Raw genomic sequence first — 16,404 nt, forward strand, 5'->3', positions numbered from 1 at the left:
TATTTTTTCTGTTTCTCTTGTTGCTTAATGCTGACAAATTATACCTTATTTGTTGTTTTTCTGCCACCTGATTCTGTTTTTTTTTTCTCTCTGTTTGAGGTGTGGCTCCATCCAGAAGTGGGAGTGGGTGTCTTCTTCTGCAGGCCTCCTGTCCTGGACACCAACATGGACTCACAAAATTTCCTGTATATTTCTATTGTCAATTGTGTCGGTAGTGTAAAGAATAAATGTAAATATGTGCTATTTTACTCATAATTAGCTTTGCATGCTAACAATGCTAAAAGTTATCAAACTGAAAAAGGTTTTATGTTCATTATTTTCAAAAAGTAACAAATGTTTAGAAGTATGTACACCATGCCGGTTCCAATGAGCTAGGTATTGTATGGAATGAATGAAGTTGAATAGAGTGTATACTTGTGCCATAATGTGTTTAAGGGTTTTATCATGATGTCAAATGAATGAAAATGTGTATGCCTATGCTTTGATGGATGTTCAATTGATTTATGATGGTTTTGAAATGATACAATATTATACGATTTGATTAATGATTGAAATATGTGTTATGATGAATTCTATTGAACATGTGGAACTGCTGACAGGTGTGTTGATGTTCAAATCAGTAAAAGTGTTTTGGTTTAAGGTTTTCAGGCATTGACCATTTGAATAAAGTCATGACTAATGCCTGATGTTCCATGATATGTTCAAAGGTCATGAGGTCAAGATGTGTACTGCAAATAATGTTGTTGCCTCTGTTTATAATCAAATGGTTTATATGGTTTGTTACATTCATGTTTGAAATATGCTGATCAATAATGTGCAGTTGAATGATTGTACTCTTCAAAATTAATTGCTGCTTGCTGTATTCTGTAAAATGTGAGTGATCTCATACTTTGACGGTGTGAAAGATTTTTGCTTCCAGAGGGAAAACAATGGCTGGGTTATTTCTTATCTGAGCCAACCTTGAGAGTGTCTGGAGGAATACAATAATATTGCTTTGAACTGAACTCGTGGACTTTTCCTCTCATAACGGAGCTGTTATAACAAGCTGAAGAGACTGACTCCTTAACACTGATCTACATTAATTAATGAGTTACACATTGTCACAAAGGCAATGTGAGGGCGTATGTAGTGGTGACCACTGCGTTCAGGGTGATTATCAGATCAGTTTCCATCACAACATTAGACAATACATTTATTCACATTTTTGCACTCAGACCAAGGACATGTGAGACTGGATACCCCTCCCGGACAGATTTCTGGACTGAAAGAATAAGAACCCTGTTTTTGAAAAGAAAAGTGTTCATTTGCTGCACATTGCTGTGGGTATCTGTTTTGTGGCGTTATTAAAGATGTGTATGCATTCTGAACCCATTTTTTCTAGGTTAGGTCGATGTGCCTAGTGCCTCTTCAGCTTAAGTTCTATTGCAGCTTTTTTTGTTTGTTCAGTTCTATCAATTCAGTTTTTTTATTTATTTATTTATTTATTTATTTATTTATTTCATTTATATAGCGCCAAACACAACAAAGCATCTGCCTCAAAGCGCTTCACACAAGTAAGGTCTAACCTTATGGCCCAGTCACCCGGCACACGCCGATTCCTGAATGAAGGGAAAAAAGTAAAAAGAAAGTCACAATTCGTTGAGAAAAAGTGGATGAAAGAGCTTTATCACTTAGCCTGCAAAGCAAGAGCGCATAAGGGATGAAAGAGGAACTAAACAAAACTAAAGCTAAAGTTGATCTCGATGCTTTAAATGAAACACACCTGGAGCCACAGCAGGAGCAGTGTGTGTCAGCATCTCTGAGGGATAATCTCCTTCATCATCAGAATCCACACTGTCTGTCGACACGCTGTGCGCTCCAACTTGTTCCAATTAAAAAAAAACTGGTGTGCTGTGGTCACTGCTGTATCACTGTATTACGTTACTAAGCCATATATATTGATTTATAACAGAAAGCTGTCAAAACAGGGAATAAATATAAGTGTAAAGATGAATGAATATATCAGAGCAGTAAACTGATCAGTCTGTGTGAACACACATTGACTCACATGTGCAGTTATTTCCACCAGCTGCAGCTGATCCACAACATGAATTCTGCCTTCCAGAACAGCTCTTATATAATCTTTTGAATTATCTACCTGTTGCCACATGTACAGAAGGGCTGGATTGTCATTCCTACACTCATATTGTTATATTTAATAAAAATAATAAGCGCATGCAGCAGCTGCTGCTGCGTTCAAGTACCATCGAAAATTACACAACTTTTTTGTAGTTTCAAATTCAGCAGTTGCTTGTGGCAAAGTAATTAATTGTATCCACACAAAAGATTAATTCTTCCCTATATAAGGTGCCTGAGCCCAGTGAAGGTGACCCCCCAACCAGATAAAAAAAAATCCAAGCAAACAGGCTGAGTTTGCTCTGTACATGAACGCAACAGCGGCAGTGCTCAGAAACTGGCTTCTGCACTGTATGGAAATATTCAGCTGGTCGAATGAAGTCAAACTAAGCACTAACGTTACAAAAACTAAGCAAACGATAAAAAAAGTCAGAAACGACAGCAAAACGAAACACGGACAAATTGAGGTTTTCGTTGCCCTTCGTTCAAATTTTTCGACAGTTTAATCAATCAATCAATCAATTTTTTTTATATAGCGCCAAATCACAACAAACAGTTGCCCCAAGGCGCTTTATATTGTAAGGCAAGGCCATACAATAATTATGTAAAACCCCAACGGTCAAAATGACCCCCTGTGAGCAAGCACTTGGCTATAAATGCTGAGTACTCTACAAAGGGTCATCCTTAAACTCTAGATTCTCACATCTAAATTAGACAAAAAGTGGTCTACTGGCAAAACACTGGGTTTTTCCACAGATCAAATGATGATAGGTAGGAAAATAGCTTTTGAAGTTATAAATTTATACAGTGTGTCTCCATTGGTGATGGTCTTGGATCAAGGCCAAGATCCATGCTTTCATTAACTTCCTGGACTCAGCCATCAGAAGTGCATCTGTATGTAGTGAAAGTGATGAACTTGTCAAGAGATTCCTTTATCTCTGCAGTGGCGTTAATGTCTCTGGGTTCTCACTTCGGCCTTTGAGTATGAGAGACACCTGGGAAGAGCTTATGGAATCATTACTGGACAGAAGTGTTTGCCATTGCCGATATCTTTGCAGGAGAACGAAGATCCAAATTTTTAGTGTCCTGGTGCTTCCTGTCTTGCTGTATGATTGTGAGACTTGGATGCTAAGCAATGACCTAAGGTGATGACCGGATGTCTTTGATACTATGTCTCTTTGGAGGATCCTTGGGTCCCACTTTGAGTTAAATAAGTAGCTACTTTCGGAGATTCAGATGAGGAGTACCACTTACACTGTGAGGGAACATGGCATTTTCACCATGTGGTGCATTTCTTTGATAAAGCCACAACTTGAAGTGACTTTGAACTACCTTAAAGCTGTACAGCCTCGGATTTTTTTTTTTGTTGTTGTTGTTCTTTTAAAGATTTGAGTCATTTTGTCACTTTGGCACCATTATTAGTTTATCCCATAGCATTTAAATAGGGGATTCATAATATAATATTGCTAATATGATCAAAATTCATGGCGTCTGTATACAATTTAGAATTTCTCACCCTGAGGGGAAAAATGTTAAGCAATCAAATGCCATGACCTACATTTAGTAGCAACATCAAATCACATAGGAGGTTCCCCTGTCTGCACGAAGGGTTCGACTACCAATCAGAAAAGAAAGGCAGCGTTAAAAAAAGTAAATGTTTGGATTTTGGTAAGAAATAGATTTAGTCAGTTTTGTGAAATTTCATTGTGATCATTTGAAGAGCTGTACAGCTTTAAATATCATGACAGCAACAAGCTCTTTGTGGAATATATGGTATATTAATAATACTAATACCACTAATAATAATAATGTGAAGCAAAGCAGTCACAAGAAATAAAGTCCCGGTCACACAGCACTAACAAAGGACACCAAAGCCAAAAAGAAACAAGAAATCTGGACTTATGTTGACTTTCACAGACATCGTTTAACCATCGTCCAGCTTTGCTCCCTGCAATTCGTTAGAATTTTAAAACTGTTGAAAAAGGTGAACAAATCCTGACAACAACCTCAATTTGTCCGTATTCCCCTTTGCTTTCTGTCTTGACAGTTCCTCATTGTTTGCGTAGTTCCCGTACCGTCAGTGTTCCATTTCATTATCGTCCAACTTCGTCCAACCTCCCAAGTCCGACGTCTTGCACGAACTTTGACTATAGCTGAACAGATCAATAACTAAAGATCTGATGAGCTGAATGTGACTCGTCCATGTGTGAGACGAAAAGCAACACTGTCATACAGAAACAATAGCAGCAAGAATGTTTTATCAACTATTTAAACTATTTACACATGTTGCAGCTGTCTCTGGCTGCAACGTGCAACCGTGAAGACAACCAGATCTTGCACCTGCAGGTGCTGTGCAGAGCACAGGGTGGCTGCAGAAATGATCACAGGCTGGCACTCGGTCTGATACCCACTATCAAGTAACGTCATCAATGTATGAGGAAGGCATATGTGTATGATAAATTGTTTTTGATATGAATTTATCCCTGCGCCGTGATCTTGAGGTGTCCACCCATATGCTTTCATTCATCAGCTCCAAACTTGATGACTGTAATGCACTTTATGCTGGTGTTAACCAGTCGTCTCTTGCACGCCTCCAACTTGTGCAAAATGCTGCTTCTCATCTTTCAATGAACACTTCCAGGCGTGAGCAAATTACACCTGTACTTTACTCACTCCACTGGCTTCCAGTTCAAATTTAGAATTGATTTTAAGATTTTAAAGTTTGTTTTTAAAACTATTAATGACCTTACGCTTTTGTAACTGTCTGAAATTTTAATTCTCCGTACTTACAGTAGGACATTTTGGGTGTCTGGACAGCATTACTGAGATGTTCTGAGGTCAAAATACAAACTCTGGGGCAATCATGCTTTTACGGTAGCTAAACCCAGACTATTCCTGGCCCAGCACTTTTTAAATCAAAGCTAAAGACTTATTTATTCAAACTGGCTTTTAGTACCTAGTGGTGCTGTGACATGTTTTGATTTTATGTGCCATTTTAACTTTATTGTATGTTTGTTTTACTTTTGTGAATCACAGATTTTACTGTAAAGCACTTTGGACACTGTCTGGCTGCTGTAAAGGCCTTTATAAATAAATGTTGATTGATTGATTGATTGATTTATTGATTAATATATTGAGTCCTTCAATATGTAAAACTTCAGATTTCTTAATATCTAATTAATTGGTTTTTATTTATGATTCTGCATTGCTCTTTAACCAGTCCTTTCACAATCTGATGACTAAATTGTCAGTTTCCACATTAACTACCGTCCTTGTAATGATGCTGTTATGTCCAATTGAAAGAGAAAAGCCAATTGTCATGCAGACAGCAGTACATTGCATAAGCACTCCGTGCCAATGTGTGCAATATTTCAAGCTTGTGGGGTCGATAGAACAAAGGCTGCACAAATAATTAACCATGTGCCTGCAGAAGTTTGCCCATATGAAAACTGATTATGGAACAATAGCCTTTCTTCTCAGAGGATCTGCATTTGCAATAAACTGTTTTGTCATTATTACCTCTGCCAAAGGAGATCATGTTTAACCCTGTGTTTCTTTGTTTGTCTGTCAGCGGGATAGCTCAAAAAGTAAAACTGCAAGGGTTGTAAAGCTGAACCCATTTCGGTTTTGCACAATTTTTGGGGCATGAAATGTTTAATCTTAATTAAATTTTAATTGTTGCTTGCCCACTAATTTTTGCCATTTGACTTCATCTTTTGAGCTTTGTGCAAATAACACATTCATTAAAGATTAAACATTTTGACAAGAACTCTGAAAAGATGGAAGTCAATATCCAATTTTCACCACCTATTAGTAATACTAACACAACAATTAACAGACGTTAAATTATTGAAATAAAAAAAAAAAACTTAAAGGAGACCCTTGGCTAGGGATAAGCACAGACATCAATGGGCCTATACAGGATTTATCTATATTATAATAGCCAAGTGGCCTGTGTGTGTGTGTGTGTGTGTGTGTGTGTGTGTGTGTGTGTGTGTGTGTGTGTGTGTGTGTGTGTGTGTGTGTGTGTGTGTGTGTGTGTGTGTGTGTGTGTGTGTGTGTGTGTGTGTGTGTGTGTGATTGGCTTCTATCACACAAAAACTTGGGGAGAGCTGACATTTACCGTTTGGTATGCTTATGTATTTTGGGTCAAGGATGAATGCTGCAAAAACGGAAATTGATAGGACAAATATTTTTGGAGAAATTAGCAATTTTAGCTAACCAATAAACAATGAATGCTGTGCTGCAATGCACTATGGGAGTTCTGGGTTTTGAGGTTTTAAATGTTATTGCGTGCTTTATGTTAGTTTAACATAAAGTTTAACAGTGTTGCTGGTGTTATTGTGTTTTTGTGGCTTAATTGGTTTACTCAGTTTAGATAAGTCTCATGTTGATCTTACAAATTCAAAATCAAATCGAACTTATTAATTTCTATAGTGCCAACTCACGATGAGATTGCCTCAAGGCCAACACAATAACAAAAACAGAGAAAATTTTAATTAAAAAAATTAAAAACACAATAAAAATACAAAACCATAGAAGAGCACAAGAATAAAAACACATAATAACACAATAAAACTAATGATAAAACAAGGAAAACAAATGGGTTTTTAGTCTCAATTTAAAAGTCTCCACATTATCTGACTGCCGTATATGTGCCGGGAGTTCATTCCACAGAGCTGGGGCACGGTAGGAGAAAGCTCTGTGACTGGCAGACTTTTTATTCACTCTGGGAACACATAAAAGTCCTGCACCCTGCGAGCGCAGGGCCCGAGCAGGTACATAGGGCTTGACCAGGTCAGCCAGATAGGGAGGTGTAAGTCCATGAACAATTTTAAGGGCCAATAACAGAACCTTAAAATTCGATCTTGCAGTGACAGGAAGCCAGTGAATGTCAAAATGGGCGTAATATGGTCAAACTTTCTGCCTCGACTCAAAAGTCTGGCAGCAGCACTTTGAACCAGTTGAACAGCCCTAATGTTGGACTGCGGCAAACAGAAAAAAGAGCATTATAATAGTCCTCTTGCCATGAGTGACTTTAATTTCATGATGGTACCATGAGTGAAATTTGTAGTGGTTTTAATGTCTTCAGCAACTGTCTTTGTTTGTCAAATTCAAAGCAGCTGTGTGTGCAGCTTCGATCAGGGACAAACAGAGCACAAACACAGCACAGCTGACATTTGCCATTTGGCATGCTTATTTATTTTGGGTCAAGAATGAACAGCACCAAAACGGAACACTGACAGCACTAATAGTTTTGGAGAAGCTTCAAATATTAGCTATCATTGCTAATTACATTTTGAACTAACGTGCCTTTCCAGCAGGGGGCAGTAAATCATCTTTATATTAAAAGCGTGAGTGTAAGTGCATATAATTGTAAATATGTTAAAAATACATGGATGACACAAGAAATTGAAAACACTTATTTCCATCATGGTCCATTTGAAAATCAAATGACAAAATGGAAGTAACAATAATGGTGTGTATATAACAACAACCTAAATAATTTATAAATACATTAAGACAATAAATTAACATTAAAAATTACATAATTAACAGGAAATAAAGTTTTTTTTTTCCCTCTTCTAAAAAATGTTGAGGTCTAAGGTTCTAAAAATATTCTGGACTCACACGTCATTCCAACTCATTGCTTAATTTATTACCACCCTTGCAAAATGTCACCTACCTATTTTATAAACACTTCCCAATCTAGAGCCCGTGAATCCCCACAGGCAATGCGCTAATATTATTTTAACACTCTAATAATGTTTATATGTGTTATTTAAAAAAACTTATGAATGTTCTGAGTTTTAAACAGTTTGGTATTAGCTGTCTTCCTTGTTTCCTGACCTACATGTCTTCAGACTAGAGAAAGAAACCTTAATTATTCCATGCCGACCTGATCAATACAGTCACACTCCACACAGAAAAGTCCCGCTGGAGGTTCAAACCTACAATTACCTGCAACTACACCATTCTATATAACATTTTGCTCTCAAACTTTTTTTTAATCATTACTCAATCATTCAAGGACAGCTAACACTATTAAGGCAGGACACCAGAATGGTTTAAATTCCTTTGAAAGTAACACCAAACCTTGTCTCTTTACACTTTATTGGTCTGAACATTAGAAATTAAACACCGAAAAATTTGCTGTATATAACATCACATAGCAACATGGAGATAACAGACACCACTGAAAGCATTAACACTGACATGCTGGATGGAAATAAAACACCTTTGTCAATTACGTAAACTGTCAAGCTTAATTCATATTGGCAACAGTGTGTACTGTATGTCTTATAGCATACGTAAGCAGGATTTCAAGGTTTCAGGTTTGCTGGTAAGTGAACCCAGATACAAGCTGAACACAGGTTTTTTCAGGTGAAGTACATTTACATGCAGGTGCATGTATTATTTATAGTGCAAGAACGGGGCTTGATCAGGCAGGATTGGTGGCGGCGGGGTGGGGGTTACTGGAAGAGGATTTCAACCTCAGGAATAGGATGACTATATCTCACGGCATGTCGTGATTCAGAATCACGAAATATACATTAATCTATTGGTTCGTGATACTGTCACGAAAAGTGCCAAATTTTTGTAACGGGAGCACAAATTTATTCAAATACGTTCCGTGATGGGTGCACGAAATAAAAAGTGATTGGGGGGGGGGGTATGGTTATGGTTAGGCTTAGGGGGATGGGGAGGGTTAGTAATAGTAAGATTAAAAAAAAAAAAAAATCATGAAGATTTGACTCTCAAAAAAATTTGTGAGACTAGTTTGGAATAGGAACACGAGACACACAGTATCACCATTGCTTCAGATTCAGGGTCAAACTGACAGATGGACAAATAGGACGAAGAGGCATGCACCATCATCACCACATCAGATTCAGACAGGCAGAGGAAGTGTGCATCATCATCATCAACAAATCCAAATCATAATCAGGAGTAGACAGACAGACAGAAGAGGTGTGCAACATAGTGACCTTCATTCATCACATGAACAGGATCAGAAGAGGGAGAATACTGTCAGAAACAATTGCAGCATCGTCACCATCTTAGTCTCAGAAGCTTGAAAGATCACCAATGCCGGGCAGTCAGCAAGGTGAGGCAAGGTGTCCCAGTCTCCAGGGGCTCAGGCGTGACCCAGCAGAACAACAGCTGAACCATGCTATTTATAGTCTTAGATGATGCTTGTGTTGGACTGTTCACTTTCATGGAGTGTAGGGTTTTTAAGTGAACTGGGCAGCCCACTCATGCTTTGCAGGGTTCCAGTTTTGCCCATAATACACAGAGCTGTGCTTAGTTAATGAATAAGCAGGGCTCACTAGCATCATGAGGGCAACGCTAACTGTCTGGACAGGGCTGCTCCGTAACGTTATTTGCACAGGGCTCCTTGTTAACACTGGAGATACAGAACCCGCTCACTAGCACTGACGGCACAGAGCTGCTCGCAAAAGCTGTGGTCACATTAGCTACAAGCAACAGCAAGCGACAGAGGCAAAGCAACAATTTGCCCTTCATTTTCAATCAGAGTGGGCATTTTGCAGCAGCAAGAGACGCCAGCTAGTTTGGACTAAAATAGACCTGAAGTCTATTTTATGCAAATACTGAACAACGCGATGCGGCGACTGCCAGTCTGAGTGAATACGCAGCATAACGTCAGCTGGTTGTTTACTTGAACAAATTGACCAAGATGGTGGAAAACGTTCTGACACAGCTGTGTTTCTATACAAATCTAATGTGTTTCTCATTTGTTTTGTAAAAGTTAGTGAGAAATAAAGACTTCTAAAACTAAAAATGCTGCTTTTGGAACCAGATAACACCTCTGAAGTGATTTACAAGACGTCTCTCGAAGAGGTACCGGTTCTTTACCGCCCCTTACAAAGAACCACATCGATATATTCCTCATTTTGAATTTATTGAAGGTCACGTTGAAAATCAGGCCTGGATCTTTACAGACAGACTCCATCTTGCAAAAAACAAAGAAGATGCCTCGCACAGCACTTTTATACAATGTGGGTGTTACAGTGGGTGTGGTTGAGGCTCACATTTTACTGGCTCTCACAGACAGGGGGCGCCCTCAACTTGCACATGCGTGATGGAAGTGAAACTTAACTCTTATGTTTAAACTTTAAACCAGGTCTCAGAACCTTACAAACAGATAACACAGACAAACACTTGATAACTAACATAAAATAAGGAATTAGCACAGATGTTATCCGACATCATCAAGCAACAGAGTTAACTGTGTGTCACCGGGGGCACAGGGCTGCTTGCTAATACTGGAGGCACAAGTCTCATTGCTAACACTGGAGGCGCAGGGCTCCTCACAAACACTGGGGGCGCAAGGCTGCTCGCTAACACTGGAGGTGCAGGGCTGACTGCTAACACTGGAGGCGCAGGGCTGATTGCTAACACTGGAGGCACAGGGCTCATTGCTAACACTGGAGGCGCAGGGCTCCTCACAAACACTGGAGGCGCAGGGCTGCTCGCTAACACTGGAGGCACAGGGCTAACTGCTAACACTGGAGGCGCAAGGCTGACTGCTAACACTGGAGGCGCAGGGCTGACTGCTAATACTGGAGGGGCACGGCTGATTGCTAACACTGGAGGCGCAGGGCTGATTGCTAACACTGGAGGCGCAGGGCTGCTCACTAACACTGGAGGTGCAGTGTTGCTCACTAACACTGGAGGCGCAGGGCTGATTGCTAATACTGGAGGTGCAGGGCTGCTCACAAACACTGGAGGCGCAGGGCTGATTGCTAACACTGGAGGCGCAGGGCTGCTCGCTAACACTGGAGGCGCAGGGCTGATTGCTAATACTGGAGGTGCAGAGCTGCTCACAAGCACTGGAGGCGCAGGGCTGCTCGCTAACACTGGAGCCGCAGGGTTGCTCGCTAACACGGGAGGCCCAGCACTGCTCGCCAGAGCTCTCAAGTCTCAAGAGACTCAAGCTTGAAAGCAGGTCTCACGCATTCAGTGTGAGACTCAACATGTTGTCACGCTCGCAAGCATTTCACCGCTATGACCTGCAAGACAAAATTTGGTGGATAATAACTCCTTGAGTGTATCTCAACTTGAGAGCTCTGGCTCGCTATCATTTGAGGCCCAAGACTGCTTGCTAACACTGGGGGTGCAAGGCTGCTTGCTAACACGGGAGGCCCAGCGCTGCTCGCTAACATTGGAGACCTAGGGCTGCTTGCTAACATGTGGGTGCAGGGCTACTCACTAACATGTGGGTGCCAGGCTACTTGCTAACATGGGGGTGCAGGGCTACTCGCTAACATGGGGGTGCAGGGCTACCCGCTAACATGGGGGTGCAGGGCTACTCAGTAACTTGTGGGTGCCGGGCTACTCACTAACATGGGGGTGCAGGGCTACTCGCTAACATGGGGGTGCAGCGCTGCTCGCTAACATTTTAGGCCCAGTGCTGCTTGCTAACATTGGAGGCCCAGGGCTGCCTGCTAACACTGGATGTTCAGGGCTGGTCACTAAAACTGGAGGTGCAGGGTTGCTTGCTAACATTGGAAGCCCATAGCCGCTCGCTAACCGGGGCGGGGGGGGGGGGGGGGGGGTGCAGGGCCACTCGCTAACAATGGGGGTTCAGTTTGAAGCTAAGGCGCCGCAGCTACTGACAGATTCTCAATGAAGTGGGTTGTTAAAAATGGACTCCAGCTGAATTGTCAGTCAAGGTTGTTGGTGGGATCGATGGAAATGGCTAAAGTGACCAAATATTGCTCCGGATCATAGATCCAACAGCTGGACATCCACTGACCAAATAAATAGTCACGATAATCAAATTAAAGAAACAGGACGAACAACTAAGGATGTATTTCAACTAGTGTCCATGCAGAAACTACATTTTTTTTCAGGAATGAAACAGAAAAACAAACAGAATCAAACTGAATCACACTGAAAATGTAACTGTCCACAGATGCATCTGACTAATATAATGACCTCATGTGTTCCTCTTGGCCAGTTTATTCTGTCATTCTATAAGGAAGACATGATTTTTCCGTGTAATGTAGATTTATTTAAAGTGCAGGACCAGGGCTGGATCAACAGGCAACAGACAGACAGACAGACAGACGGACAGATGTGAGCGCATACAGAGGTAGCAACTGTGGCATGGAAACAGCAGGGATACAGACATGTAGACTTTGAATATGGAGATGCGAGTTACTATTCAAGTAGTAACATATCACTGGGGCAACCGTTTTAGCTCATGACGGATTTGCAACCTGAATGAATGTTAGTGACTGTTAGGGAGGTGGGTTTGTGACCAGAGGATCATGGGTTCAATTCTCAGTCAGACATGGAACACACTTAAGTATCTGAAGATGTTGAATTGCTCATGGTGTGTAGATGAGCATAATGGGTGGCAGCATCAGATGGAAAAAAGCAATCTGAAAATGCAGTCCATTTTAATATTTAATTTAGTTTATGTTTTTACTTTTTTTTTTTTTAATTGAATGTATTTGGGTATGTATGTGGGTGTTTATGTTTTTGTGCAGCACCTTGAAGAAATGACATTCTGCTTTATGGATACTTTAACTGACTACTTCTGTCTGGAGTTATTGTTTCATCTTTTTTGCAGTTTTTGTTTTATTTCTATTACAGTGTTTATAGTACAATTTTATTTTATCTGGAGATTTCCGAAGGCCAGCGAACATTTCAATGCCTTCTCGCCATCTAGTGGTCCAATGTAGCTACTACAGTTACTGTGGTTTTTATCAATGTTTGACCATAACAGCGTCGTTATTTCTTGCTCTGTCTGCTTAATCACTTACAGCTTCAAGAGATATTTGTGGCATACCAGAAACACACGTCTGCTCTGCAAGGCGACAGACAGAAAGTGCTTTTTTCTCTGTCTGTGAAGACCTGTGGTCCGGATTAGCTGGGACGTGGCGGTAGGTCTGTGGTTGAGGTTCAGAATATGCAATGTAGACATCGACATTGACAGCAGGGTGTGGGATCAGGCAAAATGGGTTGTGCACCAGCATGACCAGGAGCACTGGTGATCAAGATGATAGCGCACGGCATGTAATGACAAATGTAATCCCAGCAGCACACTGCAAAGCAGAAACAATGAGTTCCTTTGTTGTTGTTGAATATTTCACATTGTCAGGATATTCAATACTTTCCTCTTCCTCTTTCGGCTACTTCCACTGGGTCACCACAGCAGATCAACTGTTTCCATCTCACCTTATCCTCTACATCTTCCTCTGTCATGCCAGCCACCTGCATGTCCTCGATCAGCACATCCTCTTTGGCCTTCCTTTTCTCTTCCTGCCTGGTGGCTCCATCCTCAGTATCCTCCTCCCTATATAACCTGGGCTCCTCCTCTGCACATGTACAAACCATCCCAATCTCGCCTCTCTGACTTTGTTTCCAAACCATCCGGCCTGCGATGTCCCTCCCATATGTTCAGTCCCAGTCCTGTCCATCGTCGTCACTCCCAAAGAAAATCGCAGCATCTTCAGCTCTGCACCTCCAACTCTGCCTCCTGTCTTTTTTTAGTGTTAGCGTCTCTAAGCTGTACAACATTGGTGGTTTCACTGCTGTCTAAACTTTTCCTGTCACTCTTCCACATATTCTTCTGATAACCTTCTGTTACAAATCACTCCTGCCACCTTTCTCCACCCACTCCACCTGCCTGCACTCTCTTCTTTGCCTCTCTACCTCACTCTCCACAGTTGACCCAAAGTATTTCAACTCTTCTACCTTCACCACCTGTACTCCTTGCAACCACACTATTCCACCAGGCTCCCTCTTATTCATACACATGCACTCAGTTTTGCTCCTACTGACTTTCATTCCCCTTTTCTCCACAGCATAGCTCCACCTCTCCAGTCTAATCTAAACCTGCTCTCTACTTTGACTACAGGTCACAATGTCATCTGCAAACATTGCTACCTCTTTATTCATTTCTAATCTGGTTGATGCATAGATTTACAAAGTTTTGCATGCATGGACAGAGATTTAAGCATTGTAAGATTGTAACTCACTGAATGCAGTTAAGCTTATACTGGATATAGCACTGGTTAGTGACTCCAGCTCAAAGCTGTCCAAGGCATTCTGTCCCTAAATTGCCAATTAAAGGGAAGAAAATATACTTTCTATCAAATGTTTTTTCATAAGTGCTATTTATTTATGAATTCATGATAAATTTAGGTCCTGCTTTGTTGTTGGGTGACTGGTTTCCATTGGTGTCCATTGTTTTGTCACCATTTAGGGAGGCCCCAGTCTAGTTCTGCGTGTCTCTGTGACGGCTTCTCTGTGTTTTTAGTTGGATTTAATGATACACCAATTAGTCATGAAATTCTGACTTTCCATCTCTTTGCACACCAAACACTCTATCCACTCCGCTTTTGTTGGTACATTCATATGAAGGGTTTAGCATGATATGCACTAAGCAATTAGAGGGATAGATGCAGACAATTAAACTCTGTAAAACTGTTACTATATTCCACTATTCCTGTGGAAGTGCATGGCTGTGCTTGAGTATTCACTGAGCAACAGGTCTTGCATATATTTTCTTTCAGTGCTTTATCACAGTGTACTCAGATAAAATAAGAAAATACTTTAGATTAATGTGCAAAATTAAAGGTCCTCACCATTAACAGAGATTATACATGCTTCATTAACAAAGGGCACAGTGCCTTTTTAGAGCATGCATAGAATACACTGAAACAACACGTAATTTATGCAATTCATCCAGCAGTGTCGATCAGTAGCCATGGTGATGAAGGCTTTTGGTTCATATGGCACAGCGGCAACTGCAAAACACCCATCCATCTATTCATTTATTTATTAATCACAAATGTACATTAGATTTTTTTTTTTTTTTTTTTTTTTTTGAGCTACAGACAAAGAGCATTTTCCTCTGAAGCCTAAAGAAAGTTATAATTAAATATTTGATCTGCATGTGGGTCAGAAACAAAATGTAATGACTTGTTACTTTTGTAATGACCAATGTTTCCATCAAGTTCCTTTTTTGTTTGTTCTTTCTTTTAAAATAATAAAGCACAGATGCTATCTCTGTGGAGGGACACATTTGTCATTACCATCAGCCATAACAGAATTCACAATCACACAGAAAGTCTTAAAATTTAAGCACCATTATACTCACAATCAGTCAAACCGAAGACAAGCTTCAATCCAAACCACTTTCCAACACAGAGTGCTCTTTCATCCAAATGTATTTAAAGTTCCTCTGTAGATTAACTGGCTGATTAGTAGTCAAACTGGCCAGGGACCCGAGAGCAGTTTCTACTCACTCTGACCCATCTCTTGATTGAATTTCCAGTGTCGTGCAATCGTATCACCAGGTACACTGACTACAGGAGGCAGTAGACACGGTTCACTACACTCCAGTGGGCTCCACTTTCTTTGCAGAGTGCAGGCTCCTATCAGTGGTTCTATAGAGGCAGACAACTGACAGGCTGTGCACAAAAGGCCTGCGCAGTTCCCCGAAGAGAGACACACTGAGTTACACCGTAAACCATTTCCCAATACATACTGACAACTTCAAGTAGATCAAAGTAGACTGAAAAGTTTTCAAAAGTACAAAGGGGATGTAAAATACAAGTGGAAAATAAGACACAATCAGAGAGTGCAACAAAGCACACCTTACATGTTTGAGTTCATCAGTTCATGGAAATTCTTTTTTTTTGAGATTTAGTGATACCACAACAAATTGTTCTCTTTGGCTTTGACGTTTGACCAGTTCTGCCCAAAATTGAACCTCTCTATTCTTGACACAACACAGAACCTGTTTAATATTGGCTCCAAACTGTTTGAGTTAAACAATTACAAAGTGTTTGACCTCTCAAGGTCATCTAAGGCCAAAGATGATGTGACAAATATCAAGATGATATACAGTATGGCTTCATATTAGAGTTTAATGATAACCATAGGCATATCTCCAAACAGTTCATCAGGATAAGGTAAGCCAAGTCTGAGAGCCACGGGATGGTGCATCCACTATGGAACTAGCTTTCAATTCAATTTATTTATTTTTTCAATTTATTTTCATTTATATAGTGCCAAATCACAACAGAGTTGCCTCAAGGTGCTTCACACAAGTAAGGTCTAACCTTACTAACACCCAGAGCAACAGTAGTAAGAAAAAACTCCCTCTGAGGAAGAAACCTCAAGCAGACCAGACTCAAAGGGGTGACCCTCTGCTTGGGCCATGCTACAAACATAAATTACAGAACAATTCACAAGAAATGCTGTTGGTGCACAGGACAGGAGGGTCGCCAATACAAATACAACTCC

At 40.6% G+C, this 16,404-nt stretch overlaps 1 protein-coding gene across 1 annotated transcript in view; it reads right to left on the bottom strand.

The window, feature by feature from the left end:
- xirp2b (xin actin binding repeat containing 2b) overlaps positions 1–15,507 on the bottom strand; it is a 76,276-nt gene extending 60,769 nt beyond the window's left edge. The window contains exon 1 of the mRNA XM_034187076.1: positions 15,254–15,507. The gene's annotated coding sequence lies outside the window, so the exon portion shown is untranslated. The remainder of the gene's footprint in view (positions 1–15,253) is intronic.
- Positions 15,508–16,404: the final 897 nt, after the last annotated feature.

The sequence above is a fragment of the Thalassophryne amazonica genome, chromosome 14 (genome assembly GCF_902500255.1).
Source record: "Thalassophryne amazonica chromosome 14, fThaAma1.1, whole genome shotgun sequence".
Classification (NCBI taxonomy): domain Eukaryota; kingdom Metazoa; phylum Chordata; class Actinopteri; order Batrachoidiformes; family Batrachoididae; genus Thalassophryne; species Thalassophryne amazonica.